The sequence below is a fragment of the Saccopteryx leptura genome, chromosome 5, assembly GCF_036850995.1.
Source record: "Saccopteryx leptura isolate mSacLep1 chromosome 5, mSacLep1_pri_phased_curated, whole genome shotgun sequence".
NCBI classification, from domain to species: Eukaryota; Metazoa; Chordata; class Mammalia; order Chiroptera; family Emballonuridae; genus Saccopteryx; species Saccopteryx leptura.
In genome coordinates, this window is record NC_089507.1 from 57,883,959 (window position 1) to 57,901,336 (window position 17,378).

At 40.6% G+C, this 17,378-nt stretch overlaps 1 protein-coding gene across 2 annotated transcripts in view; it reads left to right on the plus strand.

Annotated features, from left to right (window-relative positions):
* Positions 1–17,378, plus strand: part of SHROOM3 (shroom family member 3) — a 322,616-nt gene that overhangs the window by 29,006 nt on the left and 276,232 nt on the right. The window lies entirely within an intron of this gene.

Here is a 17,378-nt window from a genome sequence, read left to right on the forward strand (position 1 = left end):
TTTTTAATTTTTGTTTAATTTTACATTTTATCAATCATAAGAGACGAGGAAGGCATATGCCTGGGTTTAGGGCTGAATGTGCAATGACAATGTAGGCTTAAGAAAAAGTAAAATAATGCTAACGGGCTATTTTCCTTCTCTGCTAAGAAACTAATAAAAGGACATTATTATCTGTTGCCTGTGTGCTATGTGCCAACCCTTGTGCTGGGTGATTTCTCTATATATCATCTTAGGACTCCCCAGGACCCAGAAAGAGAAGCATGTCATCTCTGTTTTATTGATGAGTAAACTGAGGCACAGAGAAGTTAAATGAACCCAAGCTCACATGGCCTATTAACGGTCCCTCTGGGACTGAAACCCAGGCCTGTCTGACTTGAAATTGTGGATAAGAGATAATGCTCATGGAATTCTGAAAGGTAGAGCGATGAACACCGGGGCAGCTGAGTAATGATTTCCAGTCTAGAGCAAGCAAAGGCCAAGGAGCTTGGTGATCGTCGTACCTTGTTCCTCCTAACCAGGGCCTGAGAGACCTTCCGCATGAAGGCGCTGAAGCTGCATTGCTGATCTTCAAGGAACCAAGTGAGGAGGAAGGAGAAACACAAGAACACTCAAAATGAAGATATATCACCCCAGCTTTCACAGACTTAGTCATAAATTGAGTTTATTTGGATTAGCTTTGAGACACACTGAGCCCTCATTTGCACGGGCTTGGGGAAGTTACAGCCTGAACTTGGAGAAATGACTTTGTCCTAAGGCTGGCTTCCAGGAAGCGCACCCTCCTTTCCAACACCCACTTTTAAAAATGGAAATGAGTTTGGGCTTGCTTGGGGATGACTCCCTTCTTCTAGACGGTGAGACAAGGGAAAATACGGACAACGGACAATATTTGAATTAACATAAAGGAGTGCAAAGAGGCCCCTTTAAGAGCTTAGAGGACAAGATTCCGCCCCATTGAAAACTGCTCTCAACAAGGCAGAGTAATACGGCTCCATCAAAAACGTTGGGAAGAGACCTCTCCTATTGCAAGATTTGGCAAGAGTGGGGTGAAACATTCTACATGTACAGGCTATTCCTGTACATTGCTAGTGGAAATGTAAATTGATACAACACTCACAGAGAGCATTTTGGCAGCATCTATGTTCTCTTTGAGTCAGAAATCGTACTTCTGGGGTTTGAACTGATAGAAATAGTCACTTGTGCACAGTGGTGTATGTACAAGGGCATTCACTGTAGCATTCTAGGAAGAGCAAACAAATAGTAGAATTTCTTTTCTCTTGACCAGGATATATATATATATATTTTTTTTTTTTTTTTTGCACAGTTTTTATAATTCCCTCTTAGGGCTTTTAGTAGCTGTCGTTTTGCTATTGTTTTTTGTAATAAACAGATTCATTTAAAAATTACTAGATGAATTCATAATTGTTATGATAAAGCCAATACAAAATAATGTCTATATATACGCAGATCTCTCTCTCTATATATATGTGTGTATATATAAAATTCACACATAATATTAACCAAGATTATGTTGTTAAAGCTATTTCTAATTTGAGGTAGTACAATGTTTTGTTACGTTGTTTCACTGTAGGGATAAAATCATAAGAGCATTTCAATATTTAGTAAAAAAATTTCGATTGTTACTATAGGTCATGGTCCACTTTTTCCAGAACTTACAATATCAACCCCTACAGTGTAAGGTGGGCATTGGAAGGTGGGAGAGAGTTCAAGGCCGCTGATTGGAGGGTGTTTAATAAGCTTTGGGGGGCAAGACCACCACGGCTCCCATTTAGATTCCTAACCATCTTCATTCCCTCTTTCCTCTAACCTCTTAATTTAGTACTCTAGGTGGGTGAGAGGATTGGGGTCAGGAAAGATCAAATAGGTCAAAGAATGAAACTACATTTGATTTGAAGAGAAGGGACAATAGACAGTTGAAGATACGAAGCTTTATGGGAAGGAATATTGAAATATAAGATAAAAAAACGATAAAAAAACGTCAAGAATGGCTTAGTTAAGTTCTATATGGTAAAATTCTAAAAAAAAAATCTTATTTAAAGCTTCACCTTTATTGACACACAGATTTAAAACTTTTTTAAAACAGAAGTTATAGCCAACTCTTAATTAGGACTCAAGATATGCCCCACACAGTGTTCTAACAAATTTATTTATTTTTTATTTTTAGAGAGGAGAGAGAGACAGAGAGGGAGAGAGACAGAGAGAGAAGGGGGAGGAGCTGGAAGCATCAACTCCCATATGTGCCTTGACCAGGCAAGCCCAGGGTTTCGAACTGGCGACCTCAGCATTTCCAGGTCGATGCTTTATCCACTGCGCCACCACAGGTCAGGCCCCCCACACAGTGTTCTATATGCATTAACTCTTAATTTGTATAACACAGCTATGAGGTTGTTCCTGTTATAAGCTCCATTTTGCATTTACGGAAAGAGACTTAATGACTAAGATTCCTGACCCCAGACTCAGGTACTTACTGCACTGTTCCCCTGTTTCCCTCGGAGGCTTTCTGTGAGAGTCCAGTGAGTCTTTGTGTGTAAAAATAGTTTAAAAACAACAAAACACTAAGTCCATGAAAGCCAGTTCTCAAAAGATAGAAAATGTTACTCACTCTACTCTGTGGAACAATCTTTTCAATACAGAACTTGGAAAACAAGTTACTGTTGAAGCTAAAATAAAATTAACCATGGATTAGAGGTACAATTTAGATAGCAAAATAAGTACTAAGAGAAACACCACAGATAAAAAGAAAAAATGGCATACAATCAAGATAAGAAGAAGTAGTAAAAGAAAAAAAGAGGCCTTTTTTGATGGGGTGAGATTTTTCACAGAGCTGAATACTGAGATTGCATTGGCACTGTGTATAGAGCAGTCTCCGGGACAGGACTGCTTGGCCATTAAAGAGGAATTGCATGGCCTAATAGATTGTTCCCACCTTCAGCTGCTAATGAAGCTCTCAGAAAATGTATCCCCTTTTAACGAACGAGGCTGAAAATGCCATAAAGCCTTTTTGCCAAGGATTTGTTCTCTCGGCTCAGACTGAATTCATTATTTTGTTAGACTACTGCCACCAAGCCAACCATGGGCAATTTAGCATGCCACACATTTCAGGCAGAATTTAATTCATCTAATACATTCACTTTTGTGTGCCATAAATGAGACAACCACCCTCTGATTGGACGATGGCTTGTCAGTAATGCCAGAAGCACCATAGGCAGAAAAGTAGCCGTGTTAGTGGGGAGGTCTTTGGTCATGTTTTCCTTAAAAGTTGACCTAAAACTTTGCCAAGGATATTAAGTTCCCATCATGGGCTGTGTCTGTGCCTTTTTAAGAAAAGGCAAAAGAGGTGTGTGTTTGTGTGTGTGCGTGTATGTGTGTGTGTGCGTGCGTGCACACACGCACGTTACTTATGACCCAACTCCACTTCTGTTATGAATCGTTGCTATCTTCATAACAAAAAAAGAACAGTAAATGTCTTGACCAAGGAAATCAACTCTGTGATTTGAATTTGATGTGGGTACCTTTTTATAGAATCAGACAGTTCTGAGGTTACCTGAAGATAGTTATCTCTTATAAGAACTAGTTTCTTCTTTCTGTAAATCAAAAGTGGTTGGAATGTTACCCAAAGCAGGAAGGACCATCCTCAGTCTTAGCACCACGAGCCTGCTATCCTAGTCAGAGTGTGACACCTGCTGCATGCATCAACAATGGGCCCAACAGCCAACAATAAAAGAATGTGTTGTAATAAACACCATTTATTAAATACTTCCTGTTCCAAAGCTCCGTACATCTGAAAGAATATCTGAGAGGCACGAGGGATCCAGTGAATGTCTTTTTTCCTGAACAGATTTAAGGGCAACTCTCAGATACGTTGGGCATCAGAATTACCCAGGAAGAGTTGAGGGTGGTATTATGTTGGCTCTGGAGTCAGGTGGCCTGGTTTTGCATCCTGTCTCTGCTGTTTGTTCATGGTGTGGCCTGGAGCACTTTACTTATCTTTGGTAAGCCTTAGTGCTTGTGTTAGTAAACATTAAAGATGGGGTGGGGAGTAGAGAGAGGAGAAGGAGAGAAATAAAAATAGGTTAACTCATGAAGGCTATTGTAAAGATGACTGATATAATGCTTGGCACAGTTTCAGGCATTTGGTAAACATACAATAAATATTAGGTATTTTATTATTAATATTATTATTATTTTTCCCCATCTAGAATGAGTCATTAACTGATCGAAATGTGTTATGTTCCTAAGGTGGATTGGGGCAAAACAAACAAAAAACAACTGATGAGAAACACAGCTTTGTGCAATAATTTAAACCAGTGGTTTTCAACCACTGATTCACAGACCGGTCCACCAGAAATTTTGTGTTAGTTTGTGAAAGAGTTAACCTCCCGGATGTTGTATGAAGATTATAGACCCAATGATCTTAGTCAAATTTGCTTATGCTCAGTGTGATTTCTGACTTAATGGTTCCTGAAATAATTCTATTTTCACCAGTCCCCAAGTGTAAAAGAGTTGAAAACCACTGCCTAAGGACTGATCATATTAGCCTCATAAATTATATTATATAAACTTTCATAATAATATAAAATGTTAGAGATATAAACACAACTTTTTTTTGACAGAGACAGAGAGAGGGACAGATAGGGACAGACAGACAGAAAGGGAAAGAGATGAGAAGCATCAATTCTTCATTGCCACATCTTTAGTTGTTTATTGATTGCTTTCTCATATGTGCCTTAATGAGGGGAGGGGGCTACAGCAGACTAAGTGACCCCTTGCTCAAGCCAGCAACCTTGAGCTCAAGCCAGCGACCATGGGGTCATGTCTATGATCCCATGCTTAAGCCAGCCACCCTGCACTCAAGCTGGTGAGCCTACACTCAAGCCCGCAACCTTGGTGTTTTGAACCTGGGTCCTCCGCATCCCAGTCTGATGCTCTATCCACTGTGCCACTGCCTGGTCAGGCTAGGCACAACTTTTTCATAGGAAAAATGTAATAGAGGATAAAAGCAAGATTTTTGTCACGTTCACTAATGCACATCCTTGATTTGGAAAATAAAAAGGAGAAAATATATTAATGTATCAATCTTAACAGGACTTACATTATGACACTTTGATAAGTTTCAAGAACACTGAAGGATCAGAAAATTTACCCTACGAGTAAGCTATCAAGTTGGCCTGCCATAGTTTCATAGTGCTGATGAAAGAAGACACAAGACTTCTGGGTCAGAGTTCCGGGTCAGAGGCAGAGGACTTTCTAAGTCTGTATTTTACCATAGTCCATTTCTACTTTAGTGAAATAGTTAACCATTTACAGAATTTGTAGAAATATGGTCAAATTGGTATTTTTGGAAGCTCTAATAAATATTTTATAAAATAAGATATCAATGCAGTAGATATATAAAATCTGTTTCTCACATTGTTTTTTGAGTATGTGCTACTGGACATTTTGAAAGCTTATAAAGCAGATGTTGGCTTTTTGGATTGCAAACTACAAGCTGAAATAGAATGTCAAGACATCTTAAGCAAATTACTTGAATTTATACATAGCACTTAACCTTCTCAATGCAGTTCTTCAGAAGGACAGGCAATCCATATTTTACACCAGCCATAGTTAATCTAATATTCCATGGTGAGCAAAAAATCAACAGTGGATAACAAAACACTTAGAATTCTCCAAGTGTTTTCCACAATATTCCTTGGGATCCATGTGGTTTGACCAACACAAAACAATACCCTTCTAAAGAAATCCCTTTATTCTAGAAATCACATGAAACCATCTGGCCTGTATGACAGTTGTATTTTATTTTATTTGAACCTGATGAACTGCCTGGGTGTACACACAGTCTTAGAGCAGCTGTAGGGCTCCAGGATATTTCTACAAGTCAGGCAGCAGGCTGAGTACAAGCATATGGGGGGGGGGGGGGGGGGGGGGGGGATAAGACTTCAGTGGAGACTCTGAGATTTGAATCTGGAGGCAGGAAAGTTTTTAGAGTAATTTGAAAACTCTTTGTTTTGAAGGGGTCAGTTACTAACTAGGTTAGAGAAGCATGTGTGTTTCATACACAAGGAGAGTTGATCTTTCTACTCTGTGAAGCTCCCAAAGCCATTTGCTTCAATTATCTGACCTCCACTAAAGACTGAAGGTCTGGCCTGGGATCTGTTTTCTATAGTTTTCTAAATGCTGATCCATTCATTATTAAAGAGACTTGGCCTCTAGCATCAGATTACTGCATTTCTTGTAAACCAGCTTAGTGGCAACAAAATCCAATTCATCTGTAGATATTGGGTTTTTTAGCTGAGTGCTTCTATTTTTGTTTCTTGGTTAAGGAAGAGCTGCAGATAAATCCGTGGGTCTATTTGGTTATCAACTTTACTTTCAAAAGATCTGACCATATAACCTTTTGTCCTGTCCTAGATATTTGCTGTGTGTAATTTTACTTTTTTGTCTACAAAAATGTCTTTTATTTTTCTTAAGCAGGAATAGCAGATGATTAAGAATTAGGATATGTAGTCTCTCCTTTCACCTCTTAATCCTCCGTGTATAGGTAATGCTTCTGAGAATGTCCTATGAGTTTTTACAACGTGTGTGACTGCTGGTGAGCTGAGGCCCACTATGCTACAGTATCCTGAGTTTGGAGAAATAAGTAAGGATTAAAGATAGAAAAGAATGCTCACTAAATATATCCTCACTAGTTCATATGGTTGTGAAGAGACAGAGAGATTGGAAGCAGCATTTTTTAAACTAAATAAAATCTGGTTTAATTTGATGTATGGTAAGAGAAAAGGACAGCTACCCCACCACAGGGAAACTCACAGCACTGCTCTTGCTGTAAGACTATGCATACCTTATCCTTTTTCCATTTGTGCCTGGATTGTCTGGAGGCTCAAAACCAGTTTTAATGCTCAGGTACAGAGTGACTGTATTAATTGAAAAAATTTTAAATCATTGTCATGATTTTTTCCTTCTATTTTATTATATATGTGCATATATGGTTTGTATGGTTGATACATGTTTCTTGTAAAAGTCATCCATAATTGTTTCTGGAAAGAAGTCAGATATAAATATGTGGTAAAGAACATAAGGTGTGCTGGGTGATTCTTTTTCTGTCCATAACCTTTAATTAGCATTTTATTTTACGGAAACACTAAAGCTCATTATGAAAGGGAATATAGAAAGATGACACAAAAGGCAAATAAAAAAATAGGTCTTGAGAGAGTTCATTATGGTTCAGCAGGAGCAGCCTTTCAACTTTCTTTTTAATACCAGGGATTTTACTCAGATTGCGAAAATGTGGTTGAGATATAGTGACTCGGAGACCCAACATCTGTTAGCAGAAAGTAAGAGGGTTGTGATTACGATCTGAGTTTCAGAGCCTGGGTGGTGGGCCTGACATCTGAGAAACCAAACAGGGCCAGCCTTTTTGTCTCTCTTCCCCCAGCGCCTCCCCCACTTCCTTCTCTAGGTCCCGAGTTCTCATGCTGCCAGCCAGACCTGTCAAATTGAGAAAGCACTGAAGCCTTTGACTTTTTCTTCTCAACTCTGCCCACCAAAATATACTGCTCACAAAAATTAGGGGATATTTCAAAATGAATATGAAACGATTAAAAAGAGCATTTGATTTTTTTTTATTAAACAAGAACATCAGAAAAGCAAACGACAAGCCAAAGAAAGTTGTTTGATTATGCAAATGAGGTATAAAACCAACTTTTATTTCATTGGTGAAAATGCACTATACAAAAGGCTGAAAGTACTGGAGTATCTGCACGTTCCCTGATCCCCTAATTTTTGTGAGCAGTATAACCTTCCTGTGTCTGTTCCTTCAAGTCTCTGTTAGGAGATGGAACCCAATGTGATTATTTTTTAAATGTTCATAGTAAATATTAAATAATAGAACTCATTTCATTGGCAGATCACATAGGAACCCCACTGAAGTCGGCTTTCCGGATTCTTTCAATGTCCTGTGTGTTCTCTGGATTCGGCTGTTGAGACGTTAAGTTAGCAGTCAACCATCTCTTGCTGTCCCTGCCTTGTGTCCTCACCTTCCTGCCTCTCACTGCTACCCGCCACCTGCAAACAGCCTGGGCTCTGGCTTTTTTTTATTTCCATGAGAAAAAGAGGGCTTCAAGCTCTCATTGATTAGAGTTGGTAAGAAGGATTGAAAAATAGGTAAACTCCTAATTGAGTATTTTCCTCCTAATATACATAGAAAAATTGCTAGAACATTTATGAAAAGTTGTATGTTGAATTGTTTGGAACATTTTGTTTCAGAAATAAATATCCAGAGATGTAGCCACTTATGGTGTTTTCATGAACTTATCCGCCTGCTATAAATGGGTGAGTTACGATCGTTCACCTTGGTATAGAGGCTGTGCTGCTTTAGCGTAAAAGAGGAACTAGTGTGAATATTTGAGATATCCTGGTGGAATGGATTGGGGAAGTGGAGTTAGCTTTGGTCAGGTAATCCCTTTAGATCAGATTATAAAAGACAGTAGTATCTTTATAGAATGTTGGCTTGGCTGTGACGCATGTTTTACCCTGTAGTCCCTGAAAAGGCTTTGTCATCACCCTTTGTCCTTTCCTGAGTCATTTGAAAATATAGAGAAGAGAGAATAATGCGATCAGGGGCTCCAGTAGTATTTATTGCTTAGGTACAGTGGTAGTTAACATAGGGATGTTTCATTATTCTTTATGCCTTATATGTCTGAAATGTATCATAATAATTAAATGTAAAAAAAGAAAACCCCGTGGTAGTACAATGGGTAAAGCATCAACCTGGAACTCTGAGGTCTCTGGTTAGAAACCCCGGGCTCGCCCAGTCAAGGCACATAGGAGAAGCAACAGCTATGAGTTGATGCTTCCCGCTCCTACCCCCACCACCTTTCTCTCTCTCCTCTCTCTCTCTAAAATCAATAAATAAAATCTTTAAAAAAATGATTTTAAGGAATTAGTTCTCCATAGTCACAAGATTCACTAATATGGTCTCAGTTTGGTCATTTCCATTTTTCCCGCTTTCCTACCCCTTAAACAAACACGTACGGGATTTTTCAGATGGGACCAGTTGCTTCCCACGCTCTGACGTGTAGAAGAAAATATGTGTGCACTGCCATTTACTGCATACTCAGCAGCTTCTCTCTCTGCTGATTGGATAGAAGTGAACACAGGCAAGTCTGATCAATAAAAATAAGTATTTGCTTTGCTAACTATATATATTTACTTCAGAAGCACAGAAAGTTGTATATTTAATTGACAGATCAAAAAAGCCACAGCAGACAGTGAATGGAAATTAGTAGATTTTGAAAACAATGTTTAAAACGTTCAGAACAAGATTATTTGCTTATAAATAAGGTTGGCTATTTATACCCACATGATGGATTGAAACCTCTTTTCTAATATTTGAAAGAGATGGAGTCAAGGCAGTAGGGTTGATCATGGAGCTTTTTCTTGTAGAGTCTTTTGAGTGTTGGCCATGTCTATTGGGGAGAAACCGTGTAGCCTGGCTGACCAACTGTCCTATCCCAATCCACTGGCACATCGTCAATAATTCTTTTTTTTTTTTTTTTTTGTATTTTTCTGAAGCTGGAAATGGGGAGGCAGTCAGACAGACTCCCACATGCTCCCGACCAGGATCCACCCAGCATGCCCACCAGGGAGCGATGCTCTGCCCATCTGGGGTGTCGCTCTGTTGCAACCAGAGCCACTCTAGCGCCTGAGGCAGAGGCCATAGAGCCATCCTCAGCACCCGGGCCAACTTTGCTCCAATGGAGCCTTGGCTGTGGGAGGGGAAGAGAGAGACAGAGAGGAAGGAGAGGGGGAGGGGTGGAGAAGCAGATGGGCGCTTCTCCTGTGTGCCCTGGCCGGAAATCGAACCCGGGACTCCTGCACACCAGGCCAATGCTCTACCACTGAGCCAGCCGGCCAGGGAATATAGTCAATGATTCTTGTAAAAAGAAGGAAGGAAAGAAGGAAGGAAGGAAAGAGAGAGAGAGAAAGAAAGAGAAAGAAAGAGAGAGAGAGAGAGAGAGAGAGAGAGAGAGAGAAAGGAAAAAGAAAGAAAGAAAGAAAGAAAGAAAGAAAGAAAGAAAGAAAGAAAGAAAGAGAGAGAGAGAGAGAGAAAGAAAGAAAGAGAGAGAAAGAAAGAGAGAGAAAGAAAGAGGAAAGAAGAAAAGAACTGGTTCTTTGGTGGTGTCGGGGAAGGGAATTCCAGGAAAGAGAGCCACAATGCTAGCCTCTCAGTGGTAGCCAGGACCACCCTGCATGGCCATGAGAGCTTGCTCTGCGTGACTCCTAAGAACTCCATTCACATAGATTCCAAAATGAGTGACATCGCGTGTAGTTGTGCAATGTCGCAGCTCTAGTGGTAATCATTTATTTGGTAATTTGGAAATGTTTCCAAAAGTATCCCTTGTGAAAGACAAAGGTCTACTGTGTATCTTATATACTTCATTATTAATCCTCTAATGTGTGCTGTGTACTGAATAAATATCTATTCGGTGAAAAAATTAGAGAAAAACAATTTTTAAAAACCAAATTTATGGAAATATAACTCACATATAAAATTCACCCATTTAAAGTATACAATTCAATGATTTTTAGTATATTTACGGGGTAGTACTGTCACCACAAGAAATTTTAAAACGTTTCATCACTCTTCCCAAGAAACCTCATCCCTATTAGCAGTCACTCCCTGTTCCCTCCTCAGCCAGCCCCTGGCAACCACTAACCTACATCCTGTCCCTATGGATTTGCCTGCTCTGGACATTTCATACAAATGGAATCCTACATTTTGTGGCCTTTTGTGATTGGCTTCTCCCACTTAGTACAACGTTTTCAGTTTTATCCATGGTTTAGCATGGATCAGCATTTCATTTCTTTCCATTGCCAAACTATAGTCTATTATATGGACATACCACATTTTATTTATCTACTCACCCATTAATGGATATCTGAGTTACTTCTACTTTTTGGCTATTATAAATAATGCTGTTATGACATGTACAGATTGTTTGTATGAACATATATTTTCAGTTCTCTTGGTTATATACCTAGGAGTAGAACTGGTGGAAAGAGAAGGAATTGTTAATTTAGAAATCTCTCCATTAGTAACTATTATGTTAAAATTCATCTTATTGATGGTGTATGTCTGGCTTAGCTGACACTTCTTGGTCCTACACCAACCTTCCAATCCCCACTCCCGGCCACATTGTGAACCAGTAGGTGAACCACAGAAAATTGTATTGAACTAAATGTTTAGTCTCTTCCAATGGGGTCATACTTACATTGAATTCACTTGATTTATTATTTTGTGACTGCCCTTGGAACACAGATGGAATTCCCTGAGAACTGAAACTATAGAGTAGAGACAGAGGTTCCCTGTTTCCATTAGTCAGCTCTCAAAGGGTGGACGGAGCCAAGTCCAGATTGTCCTGAGGTCTTCGCTCTCTTAGTTCCTGGCCATCCTTCTTTCTTTAGGTCCTTTTGCTTTTCATTAGAGCCACTTAGTGAGCTAAGGGACTTGAAACACAGATCATTCAGCCAAATCATTTTTATAGTTTGTAGGTGAAAATACCTCTTAATATGTGTGTCGTCATAGTTTTTATGTGCCCATGTAAATGGTGTTGTTTATCCTGAAACTGTAAAGAAGTTGTAGTCTGCTTCTTGGAACCTATTCTTAGCTTCTATATTGTGCTATTAGAGGTATTATTAAGGATGGTAAAAAAGAACTTACAGTATTGGAGGCAAATTAAGTGTATAAATTATATCATTTCATTTTTTAAAAAAGAGGCCACTAAGTGAGAATAGGGCCACCAGAAAGATTTTTTTTAATTGACCATATTTTTATCATAAGAGTAATTTTCTACATGGGGGTGCTCTGGTTATAATTTTGCAAAGTAAACACTACCTTAGAGATAGGATCCTAAGATTAATGGATTTGTCAAAAGTCTGGTTTTTAATAAGTCAAAGCCATTTGAATTGTGCAGACATTAACAATTTTCTTAGTGGCATGCATATTTGAGTAGGAGGTTATAAAGAGTAGGCAGTGAGAGGGATGCTGTTTGACTTTTAAGAAGAACATTGTTTCATTGGAGAGGAATAAAATATGGACTCCCCTTTAAGCAAAGCAGTTTGCATTTGTATTGTCCAGATTTCTTAAGACCCTGATAAAGCATTAGCCCTACCGTATCCAGCACTCCTCATTTATTCTCCTTGGACTCTTTTCCACAGAATGAAATCGGTTGATTCATACGCTAGCCTCAGGCTTTGAATAGAGAGCTTAGGGAAAATGCTCAGGATGTGTTCCAGCAAGCCATCAAGACTGTTGACAAGTGGCCAAGCCAAGGGAAAGAGTATTAGTAATTACAACAGCTTACACTTTACATAGCTCTTAATCATATGTCAGGCAGTGCCGTAAGCATATTATATGTATCAATTTGTGTGATTCTCAGGTCAGTCCTCTGAGGTCAGTCAGTTTTTATCCTTAATTTAGCTTTGGAAACTCAGGCATAAATAAGTTGAGAAACTTGTGAAAAGTCACACAGCCATGATTTGAACCCAGGTGGTCTAGTTCTAGGGTCAGGACGCCTAACCACTAAATGTTCCCCTGCAAATTGGAAACATGGAGAAACTCTCATGCCTGCCTATGGCCAGAGCTCCGGAGGAGGGTGAGAGGGCAAGGCTCAGCTCCATGCCAGCACGTTGCCAAAATGAACTGGTGGACTGAGGCATTTCTCAGCCTGTCATGGCCTGGATAACTTCAGAGGGCAAAGGAAGAAGCAGTTATATGGAATTCCTTTGTGACTAGAAGGTATCAGCAGGGTACAGGTCTTGCTTATCTTTCAGGTATACCTTTTATTATTTTTTTTAAAATAGAGAATGAGTGTTCTAGAAGTACAGTATTTTCTTTATTATAGTAGGTTTGTAGAAACTGGCAAAGTCAAAGTAAGGGGAATAAAAATTTGAAGTGAAAAAGCTAAGTCATGAGACCATAGCAAAGTGAGAAGAATGTAATTTTTGTGTCCCATTTAATCCGTGGTATGACCTTTAATCTCCAAAACTTAAATTTACAGAAACTGGCCCTGGCTGGTCAGCTCAGTGGTAGAATGTCGACTGGACGTGTGGAAGTCCCAGGTTCGATTCCCAGTCAAGGCACACAGGAAAAATGACCATCTGCTTCTTCTCCCCTCCCTGCTTCTCTTTCTTCTCCTCCCACAGCCATGGGTCCATTGATTCACATGCAGTGGCTGGGGCACAGAGGATGGCTCTGTGGAGCCTCAGTCTCAGGCACTAAAAGTAGCTCAGTTGTGATGATTGGCCCGAGGTAAGCAGAGCATCGCCCCCAGATGCGGTTCACCAGCTGGATCCAGGTCAGGTCACATGTGGGAATCTATCTATCTCCTCTCCTCTCACTTATATTAAAAAAAAAAAGAAAAGAAAACATCTAACTGAAGTGCAAAGAAACAAAGAACAAACATGTCTTTTCATTTCTGCTTTTTGAAGTGGCACAGATGTCAGATGAAGATGAATAAATACTGTTAACAGCTTCTGGAAACATAGTGTGCTTTGGAAGCGTGAGTCAAGACATGAGCCAGGGTTTATGGTCTCCGAACAAATGAAGGTCTTCTTGAGGACAAAGTGAGATTTTAGAATTTTGGAGGATGCTTTCTTGAAGAATGAACATAGCCCCAAATGTCAGTACTCTTGGGTCTCTCTGTCAAATAGAGAAAGAATCAGTTTATAAAATAGATATTGAGTGGTGGATTAGAGGTGAATTCAGCCAATGGAATAGTAGAATTTTATTTCACCAATTGAAATCAGCCCATTGAGGGCAAGCACCACATGTATATTATATACTGATACATCCTAATATATAGAGTGCTTGCTACTTAATAACAAGAATAACAGAAAAGTGAGTAAAACTGAGTCTCAGAAAGTTAAGTCCGTAGCCAAATACCATTCACGTCCTTTAACTATAAAATCTGCTTCCTTGCCCACTGCTGCCCCTTGTGGCTGACCTTCAGGATTAGGCTAAAGGTTTTAGAGTATCTTCTGTGATTAATGGGGGAATCCTTGAAAGTTTTCTGAATTGGAAACATAAAAAAGTGGTATCTGGGATGAGGGCAGGATGGTTTAGTGGCTTTTGCACCTTAGTCTGGCTATGAGTGATAAGAGTCTGAATCAATATTCCAGGTTAGAACCAAAAGGAGAGGAGAGATCCAAGACTCTGACAAGGGATGGATGCTTTTGAGACATGGATACTGATTGGTTATGGGAACTGGGGACCAGAAGGAGTCTGAGATGACTTGGAGATTTCCAGAATAGTGACAGAAGGATTTCTGGCATCGTGAGTAGAAACAGGGGAATCAGGAGAAAAGGTGAGTTTAGAAAGGCATTTAGACACGTGGTGGTGGCAGTAGGGCACACACCACTTACTGGGGATACGGTGGTCTTTCCCTGCTGGCAGAGCTTTCATCTCACTGCACAGAAGCTAAAAATCTGGATTCTTACTTTCCTAGACTCTCCTGAATGTGTCACCCTTATGTCTCTGGTGATGTGACACAAGTGGATACCTGCTGGGGGTTTCTAGAAAAGATTTTTCTCTCTGATGATAAAAAATATTGTAAAAAAAATTCTTTCTGCCTGACTAGGCAGTAGCACAATGGATAGAGCATTGGACTGGGATGCAGAGGGTCCAGGTTCAAGACCCCAAGGTCGCCAGCTTAAGCACAGGCTTATCCAGCTTGAGCGCGGGGTCTCTACCTTGAGCATGGAATCATAGACATGACCCCATGGTCACTGGCTTGAGCCCAAAGGTTACCGGCTTGAAGCCCAAGGTTGCTGACTTGAGCAAGGGGTCACTTGCTCTGCTGTAGCTTCCCAGTCAAGGCACATATGAGAAAGCAATCAATGAACAACTAAGGTGCCACAATGAAGAATTGTTGCTTCTCATCTGTCTCCCTTCCTGTCTGTCTGTTCCTATCTGTCCCTCTCTTTCTGACTCTTTCTCTGTCTCTGTCAAAAAAAAATCTTTCTGCCTTGGTTTTCCAATATAAGTTTATCACACAGAGAGCTGCTGCAGCCATCTCGTAGTCATGAGACGTAGGCCAGGAAAACAGGCGGGAAGTTGACTTATAGCCCTAACATTGGGGAGCTCCTGAAACTACACGAGACAATCCATCTCTTGACTAGTCATGTGAAAATACAAACAAACAACTCTTGTTGTTCAAGCTGTTTTTAGATGAATATTCTGTTATTTATAGCCAGAGCATCCAAATTGATGTAGACTTTATGCATGTCCCAGGTTATGTTGGGATCCATCCCTGGCTATATTTTCTGTTTTAGACATTAATTTTGGAAAGACACCATATAGGGGATGATCATTAGAATTGGCCACGGAAGCTTCCAAAATAGTAGGAGTTCCTAAGAAGGAGAATGCAATTTGGATGCCATTTCTAGAAAATGAAGGCTCTTGAACAGAAGTCTCCGAAGGTCAAGCAGCCTGGCCTGATCTTACTGAGACCCAGTTTGCCAGCAGGTGAGAGCCCCTGGTAGGCTGCAGAGTTGCAATGTCCTTCTCAAATGACAGGAAGTGTTCATTAGTAAGTTGCAGCATTCCCATAGCCCCTAGATGCAGATTAGGCACAGGAAGCATTTTTTCTTTCAGACCTGCTGCTCTTTTCACTTGCTTCCTCCCACCTTCCTTGCGTTGCTGGGGTCTGCTGGCAAGGAGGCGTGTTTAGCCCAGTGATGGATATGCACTAACAAGAATTAGCCTGCTTTGTGGAGCTTTTGAATTGCAGGGAGTCTGCATTCTGATGGTCTGAATGACTAATTGATTGAAAAGTAATTGATTGCAGAATTTCAAAATAAGGTTCAAAAGGTACAAGTTAGGTTTCACAAAGGCCAACCCTTTCTTTCACTCTTCTAGTTCTTCATTTTATACTTTTTAAGTTTAAAAAATTAATTTAAAATCTAGTGCCCATTTTATCATCTGACTCCTGAAGTTTGATATGCTATATATAAAGTTTATAATAAGAAAATTGACCTAGCCAGGTGGCTCAGTGGTAGAGCGTCGGCCTGGCATGCAGGAGTCCCGGGTTCAATTCCCGGCCAGGGTACACAGGAGAAGCACCCATCTGCTTCTCCACCCCTCCCCCTCTCCTTCCTCTCTGTGTCTCTCTTCCCCTCCCGCAGCCAAGGCTCCATTGAAGCAAAGTTGGCCTGGGCACTGAGGATGGCTCTGTGGCCTCTGCCTCAGGCACTAGAATGGCTCTGGATGCAACAGAGCAATGCCCCGGGGGGGGGGGGGGCAGAGCATCGCACCCTGGGGGGCGTGCCGGGTGGATCACGGTCGGGCGCATGCGGGAGTCTGTCTGACTGCCTCCCCGTTTCCAGCTTCAGAAAAATACAAAAAAAAAAAAAAGAAAAATAAAAATAAAATTGTTGTGAGAGAGAAGGGGGGGCAAACATGATACATAAACTTGAGTCTTGACTTTGCATTAATAACTGCCACCCAGGGGAGATGGTCTGATCTTCTGGAGCTTCCATATTTGTCAATGAAAATGTTTGCCTAACTTATGTGTAGGATCCTGTCCACATGAGCTTAAAAGTTTCTACTCCTGTGACCTAGATTCCTGGTTCTGCACACAGGGCAGGGCTGGGGGCGGGGCTTCGCTGCACTCCTCTGGGAGAGAATGCACCTGAGGAGAAATAAGAACCTTGCTAGAAGTACAGCCACAGTAAAGTCTGGTACTGATGGCGAGATTCTGGGTGGGGATGCCAGGGAGATACAGGACACGGAACTAAATTTGAATTTCAGGTAAACAAGCATTTTATATTTTAGCATAAATATGTCCCCAATGTTGCATGGGATATACTTATATTTTTTTAAAAAACCTATTCATTATCTATTTGAAATTAAAGTTTAACTGGGACTCCTGTATTTGTATTTGCTAAATCTGGCCATCCTAATTCTAGGGCAGTAATTGATGATAATGGCATCAGCCTACGTTGCTTGGGAAAGGGGACAGGAAGAGCCGCTGGGGCTCGGGAGGTTTGATGGATCTGACGTCCCGGCTGGGGCTTGCCAGGGTTCAGCCAAAGGTGAGGGGAGGGAAGTAACTGAGGTCTGGGTCGGACCCTGGATGAGAGGAGGGCCCTCCCTCACCGTTCGCATTCTTCACGTACCCGTGAACATCTCTTCTACCCTCTCTTCCTTTACATCCACAACTGGCTTGAACATGAAATGAAAATATTAATTTTTCCTCATAGGCTATGGTTGTGTCACCCTTTTATGGTCCTTGTACTGCATTTTGAAGTGATGGGTTGGCCCTTGTTTATTTTTCTCATCCTCCACGCTGTTCTCTCCCAAA